The sequence below is a fragment of the Cervus canadensis genome, chromosome X (genome assembly GCF_019320065.1).
Source record: "Cervus canadensis isolate Bull #8, Minnesota chromosome X, ASM1932006v1, whole genome shotgun sequence".
Classification (NCBI taxonomy): Eukaryota; Metazoa; Chordata; class Mammalia; order Artiodactyla; family Cervidae; genus Cervus; species Cervus canadensis.
The window spans coordinates 2,072,813-2,079,940 of record NC_057419.1 but is presented as its reverse complement, the minus strand read 5'-3'; positions in this window follow the sequence as shown (position 1 = coordinate 2,079,940).

Below are 7,128 nucleotides of genomic sequence, written 5' to 3'. Positions count from 1 at the left end.
GCACACAGATTTCTCAGGAGACAGGTAAGGTGGTCTGCTATTCCCACCTCTTTAAGAAGTTTCCACATTTTGCTGTGATCCACACAGTCAAAGGCTTTGGAGTAGTCAATAAAGCAGAACTAGATGTTTTCTGGGAACTCTTTTGCTTTTTTGATGATCCAACCGATGTTGGCAATTTTATTTCTCTGGTTCCTCTGCATTTTCTTAATCTAGCCTGAACATCTGGAACTTCATGGTTCACAAACTGTTGAAGCCTGATTTCGAGAATTTTGAGCATTACTTTCCTAGTGTGTGAGATGAGTGTAACTGTGTGGTCGTTTGAACGTTCTTTGGCATGGCCTTTCTTTGGGATTGGAATGAAAACTGACCTTTTCCAGTCCTGTGGCCACTGCTGAGTTTTCCAAATTTGCTGGCATATTGAGTGCAGCACTTTCACAACATCATCTTTAAGGATTTGAAATAGCTCAGTTGGAATTCCATCAGCTCCACTAGCTTTGTTGGTAGTGATGCTTCCGAAGGCCCACTTGACTTCGCATTCCAGGATGTCTGGCTCTAGGAGAGTGATCACACTATTGTGGTTATCTAGGTCATGATGATATTTTTTTTATAGTCCTTCTGTATATTCTTGCCACTTCTTCTTAATATCTTCTGCTTCTGTTAGGTCCATACCATTTCTGCCCTTTATTGTGCCCATCTTTGCATGAAATATTCCCTTCATATCTCTAATTTTCTCGAAGATGTCTCTAGTCTTTTCCATTCTATTGCTTTCCTCTATTTCTTTGCATTGATCACCGAGGAAGGATTTCTTATATCTCTGTGCTAATTCTTTGGAACTCCGTATTCAAATGGGTATAGCTTTTCTTTTCTCCTTTGCCTTTAGCTTTTCTTAGATTCTCAGCTATTTGAAAGGCCTCCTCAGACAACCATTTTACCTTTTTGCATTTCTTTTTCTTGGGGATGGTCTTGATCACTGCCTCCTGAACAATGTCATGAACCTCCATCCATAGTTCTTCAGGCACTTTGTCTATCAGATCTAATCCCTTGAATCTATTTGTCATTTCCACTGTATAATCGTAAGGGATTTCATTTAGGTCAGACCTGAATGGCCTGGTGGTTTTCCCTACTTTCTTCAATTTAAATCTGAATTTTGCAGTAAGGAGTTCATGATCTGAGCCACAGTCAGCTCTTGGTCTTCTTTTTGCTGACTCTATAGAGCTTCTCCATCTTTGGCTGCAAACAATATAATCAATCTGATTTCGGTGTTGACCAACTGGTGATGTCCATGTGTAGAGTCTTCTCTTGTGTTGTTGGAAGAGGGTGTATGCTATGACCAGTGCGTTCTCTTGGCAATACTCTGTTAGGCTTTGCTCTGCTTCATTTTGTACTCCCAGGCCAAATTTTGCCTTTTACTCCAGGTGTCTCTTGATTTCCTACTTTAGCATTCTAGCCCCTATGATGTAAAAGACATCTTTTTTTTTTTGGTGTTAGTTCTAAAAGGTCTTGTAGGTCTTCATAGAAGCATTTAACTTCAGCTTCTTCAGCATTACTGGTTGGGGCATAGACTTGGATTACTGTGATATTGAATGGTTTGCCTTGGAAACGTGCAGAGCTCTTTCTGTCATTTTTGAGATTGCACCCAAGTACTGCATTTCAGACTCTTTTGTTGATTATGAGGGCAACGCCATTTCTTCTAAGGGATTCTTGCCCATAGTAGTCGATATAGTGGTCATCTGAATTAAATCCACCAAATCAAGTCCATTTTAGTTCACTGATTCCTACAATGTCAGTGATCACTCTTGCCATCACCTGTTTGACCACTTCCAAATTACCTTGATTCATGGACCTAAGATTCCAAGTTCCTATGCAGTATTGTTCTTCACAGCATCAGATTTTCCTTCCATCATCAGTTACATTTTGCTTTGGCTCTGTCTCTTTATTCTTTCTGGAGCTATTTCTCCACTCTTCTCCAGTAGCATATTGGGCACCTACTGACCCGGGGAGTTCATTGTGCAGTGTCATATCCTTTTTGCCTTTTCATACTGTTTGGTTCTGAATTGGGAACGGAGTGTGTCAACACTGTATATTGTCATCCTGCTTATTTAAATTATGTGCAGAGTACATCATGCGAAATTCCAGGCTGGATGAAGCACAAGCTACAGTCAAGATAGTCAGTAGAAATATCAACAACCACAGATATGCAGATGACACACCCTTATAGCCGAAAGCGAAGAAGAACTGAAATGCCTCTTGATAAAAGTGAAAGAGGCAAGTGAAAAAGTTGGCTTAAAAATCAGCATTCCAAAAACTAAGATCACTGCATCCGGTCCCATCACTTCATGGCAAATAGATGGGGAAATGATGGAAACAATGACAGACTTTATTTTGGGGGGCTCCAAAATCACTACAGATGGTGACTGCAGCCATGAAATCAAAAGACTCTTGCTCCTTGGAAGAAAAGCTATGAGTAACCTTGACAGTATATTTAAAAGCAGAAATATTACTTTGCTGACAAAGGTCCGTCTAGTCAAAGCTATGGTTTTTCCATTAGTCATGTATAGACGTGAGAGTTGGACTATAAAGAAAGGTGAGTGCTGAAGAATTGATGCTTTTCAACTGTGTTGTTGGAGAAGACTCTTGAGAGTCCCTCGGAATATAAGGAGATCAAATCAGTCAAACCTAAAGGATATCAGTCCTGACTATTCAATGGAAGGACTGAAGCTGAAGCTGAAGCTGAAACTCCAGTATCTGACCACGTGATGCGAAGAACTGTCTCATTGGAAAAGACCCTGATGCTGGGAAAGATCAAAGGTACAAGGGGATAGGCGACAGAGGATGAGATGGTTAGATGGCATCACTGACTATTGGACATGAGTTTCAGTACGCTCCAGGACTTGGTGATGTTCAGGGAAGCCTGGAGTGCGACAAGTCCTTGGGGTCGCAAAGAGTGGGACACGACTGAGAGACTGAACTGAACTGAACTGAAGTCAGCCAAGTGCGAAATCCCTGGCCATCTCTGTGTGTTTCCTGGAAGGAAAGCACAGGGAAAGGAAGCATGCCAAAGTGATGGGCACTGTGACCCTGTCCAACATGATGGGAGGACACAGAACACAGGGGCGCATCACTCAGCTCTCCATGGGGAGAACCTCCAAACCCGCCCACCTCTTTACAGGTCGGTTCCCCTCACGAGCAAATCCAAGGACTGTATAACCTTCCAGGGTAAGTCATAGAGGTCGAAGAGGACTTTGACTTGATTGAAGAGCGAATGAAAGAAAGTGACCAGGACAAAAAAAGAGGGGTGGTTACAAATTCCATTATTCTGGATAAGTAGACCTATAGTTCTGTATTTGTGCAAGTCTCCTTTAAGGTTGTGTGTGTGTGTGAGAGAGAGAGAAAGAGAGAGAGATATCAGAACTGGCTGGGCTGGGAGACGGAAGAATGGACACCAAAAATGTGAAAGAACTTGTGTAAAGTTCTTAGACCGTGGGGCAGCAGAATCATGGAAGCCAGGGAAATGAGCCCAAGGATCTCACCGAGCAAGCAAGCTGTAAGTGGAATCAAGCTGCTGCACCCTGGATCCCTGCCAGAAAGGAAAGGCTGGAAGAAAGCAACTGGGGGTGGTCGGTGAGGATGCACAGAATATGAAAAACAGAACGGGGTGGATTCCCAGGCACAGACGAGGCGGGGCCTACAGCCCTTGCATGCCCAGCTACAAAGACCTTTCTGTCCCTCTCAAGTGCAGGAACATTCCCCAGCATGACCAGGCACATGAGCACACCTTGACTTTTTTGTAAGCTTTGGGAGACAGACAGGCACTGTAGCATAAGCAGCTGCTACCTGCAGAGTTTGCCAGTTTGAAACGTCATTCTTTGTATTCTTCGCAGAACCCTTGGGTATCAGGACTATGCAAAGAATGGATTAGGTTGATTCTCTCACTGCTCCCAGCCCCACGGGGCTGGGGAGACAGGATAGGCTGCGAAGTGTTCTCATCTGGAGGCTAGATGAGAACAGAACAACTTGGAAAGGGCCTCTGTGTGGTAAATGGGCAGACTTCAGTTCGTCTAATACCAAAGAATCATGGCCCTTAATGCAGTGCTGTCCTTAATATCTCACTGACTGGCATTGCAACAGGGTTCTGGGCGTTCCTTCATGCCAGCAAGAGCATGCTCTGTTTCTCCGTCTCTCCAAAGTGTGGCCAAGTCGCCTTAGTCCTGTGCAGTGTTCATGTCTATCATGCAAGGGAGGGAAGGACACCTGTCCCCTGCTGTGGTTCAGCAGACATTGCCTGTGTTCGCCTCTCAAGTTTGAGAAAGCATTCTTCAACTGTGTGGACTGACAAAGTCGCCTCTCCCTGGATGCAACTCACACAGGAGAGGGCTTTGGCTTCATGCCAAGGTTAAGGGTCTTTTCCAAGCTCTGTTGTCCAGAGATTGACAGAGGGCACCAACACCAGTTAGAGAGAGAGAGCCAAACAGACAAAAGCCCCTACTACACACACGGAAAGATGGGCAGGAAACCAGAAGCAGAGACAGACACAGAGAGAGCTCTGTGCCCTATGGCTCTGGTGCCCTGAGCAGTGGAGCTCAAATGTAGCAAACAGGTGGGTTTGTACCCGATCCACTATCATCCAGACAGCATCTGACTCTCTGTCCAATGGAGGGCAACTATCCAGCCACACTGACCCCCTGCCTTTCATTGGACACATTGGGAGAGCTCTCAGTGGTTAAAGGTCCTGTGGGACATGGGAATGTGCTTTTTGGATATGGGAGCAGGGAACTCGTAGTTCGGTTTTCCAGAGGCCAAGTCAATGGCCGTTGGCACCCGGGAGGTGCCAGATACAAGGCAGGGAAAGTATGTGGACAGGCACGTTCACTGGAGCAAAGGCAGCAGTGTGGGCGCTGGAGCCCAGGACCCCCTGGAGCAATTCCCTCTGGGCTAGGGGAGTGTCCCTGGAAGGTGCCTCCCACTATCTTCTCTGTGATTGGTCGAGATTTTGGCCCACCAACCTGGGCGTGACTCACAGCTCCAGCAGCCTAGGGGGCCCGAGTGCCTGGGTGATTGGGGCTGGAATGCGCACCATGGCCCAGGCCATTCCCCGCCATTTTCCTCAGTCTCAGAGCACCCCCAGAAAGATGAAGCTATCTCCAGAGGGTGACTGCAGCCTGTGGACAGGCTGGGCATGCCACCTGCCATGTTGTCATGTCCAGCCCCTTAACTGCTGCCCCAGCTCGGGGTCAAGGCCAGGGCCACGTGGAGAGTGAGACACAGCCAGAAGAAGGCCGGAGCCGTGGAGGACTGTGGAACTTTGTAGTTGTGATCCTGGGTTCAGGAGGCAGGGCCCCTGCGACCTGCCAGCACCGTGGGGTCATCAGGGATGTTGCAGGCACCAGGGGACGTTCCAGGTGAGGAGGTTGCTCTCTTCAGGGTGGAGGCGGTGTGGAAGTCGCGGACCTGGAGGGGGCAGAATTGGCGCGGATCGTGCTATTGCTGGTTCCAGCTGCTGGTGGTAGACATTAATAAGGAGATGGAGGTGGTGACTGACAAGGAGAAGGAGCAGATGTCCTCGTAGGTGTGTGAAGAGAAGCCAAAGGACTAGAGCCAGGAACATTCAAGGCCAGGAGCCCTGAGTGACTGGCCTGCGCTGGAGGGACTAGAGGTGCTGGCAGCCCTGCAGGGAGAGATGAGCTCTCGGCATGAGACAGACCACAGGACCTGCGCTCCTATCAGGAGGAAGAACCAATAGAGGAAGAAGGCTCACGTGGCTGGAAGAAGTGCCATCATCCAGGGCATCCCTGGCTTCTGGGCCAAAGCTGTATCCTGACCTCCACTCCATGGGTTCGGCTTCTCAGGAGGACGACATGGAGGGGTGGCAGGAGGAAGGTTGGGGAAGAGGGCACAGGCAAGGTGAGGGGGCTGAGGGAAGAGGGGCTGGTGGAGTGGCAGTCTCCAAAGGCACCTCGAGAGAGAGCCTGGGCAGGTCCACCACAGCTGTGGGTGTCAGAGGCATGACTCTTGGTGCCTCCTTTACCCCTGCATCTGAAGAGCAGATGCACAGGAGTCTCCTGGCGGGGACACTATGTCAGGAGTTAGCAGTGACAGTAGGCCAGAGGAACATTCCCAGAGAGCTTTCATCGCAATTGCGGATAATCCTGGAAAGTAGTAGAGACAGCAGAAGTCTCACAACCCATCCCGGTCCATCAGAGCCCCTGAAGGTTTCCCCACGAGTGCAGTGCAGAAGGACGAGGTTGTCCACCCTTGTGGAGCTGGAAGGGACTGCTGTCCTTGTATGCTATGAGTGAAAGACGACTGCAGACACATCATTGCCACCCCTTTTGAAGACAGGTAACAGATCAGAGACCCAGGGTTTTCTTGCTAAACACACACACAGACACACAAGTGTACCCACACAACGTACACACTTGCCCGCAGACACGATGTGCCACAGAGACTGCCGTTCCTGACATTCTAAACGGTGACATGCCACTACCCAACAAACACAGGCCAGGCAGAAATGAGGAGCAGTCAGAAACACTCTCCCTAGGCGGATGCAGATAGCCTCAGATGCAGGAGACCATGGGGGACCGAGACTCATGAGCGTGTCTGATGGTATGGCAGGGGCTGGGGACAGTGGTGGGGTGGCTGGGCACGAAGGAGTGCCCAGAGCCCTTGCAGATGCCTGTGTCAGCGTCCTTGTTCTGCCCGAGACAAGCCCTGTTGCTCATGGCACTCCCTTGCCCGGCATGTGACATGACTGGCTCCTTGACGTAAAGCAGATTATGAACCACCCCCAGGTGTCCATCATTATCAGTAACCAAGACAAATACTTGGTTAACGACATGATGGACTGGAAGCTCAGTGAGGGAGACTCCCATTCCAGCACTCTTGCCTGGAAAATCCCATGGATGGAGGAGCCTGGTAGGCTGCAGTCCATGGGGTCGGGAAGAGTCGGACACGACTGAGCGACTTCACTTTCACTTTTCACTTTCATGCATTGGAGAAGGAAATGGCAACCCAGTCCAGTGTTCTTCTCTGGATAATCACAGGGATGGTGGAGCCTGGTGGTCTGCCGTCTATGGGGTCGCACAGAGTCGGACACGACTAAAGCGACTTAGCAGCAGCAGCAGAGGGAGA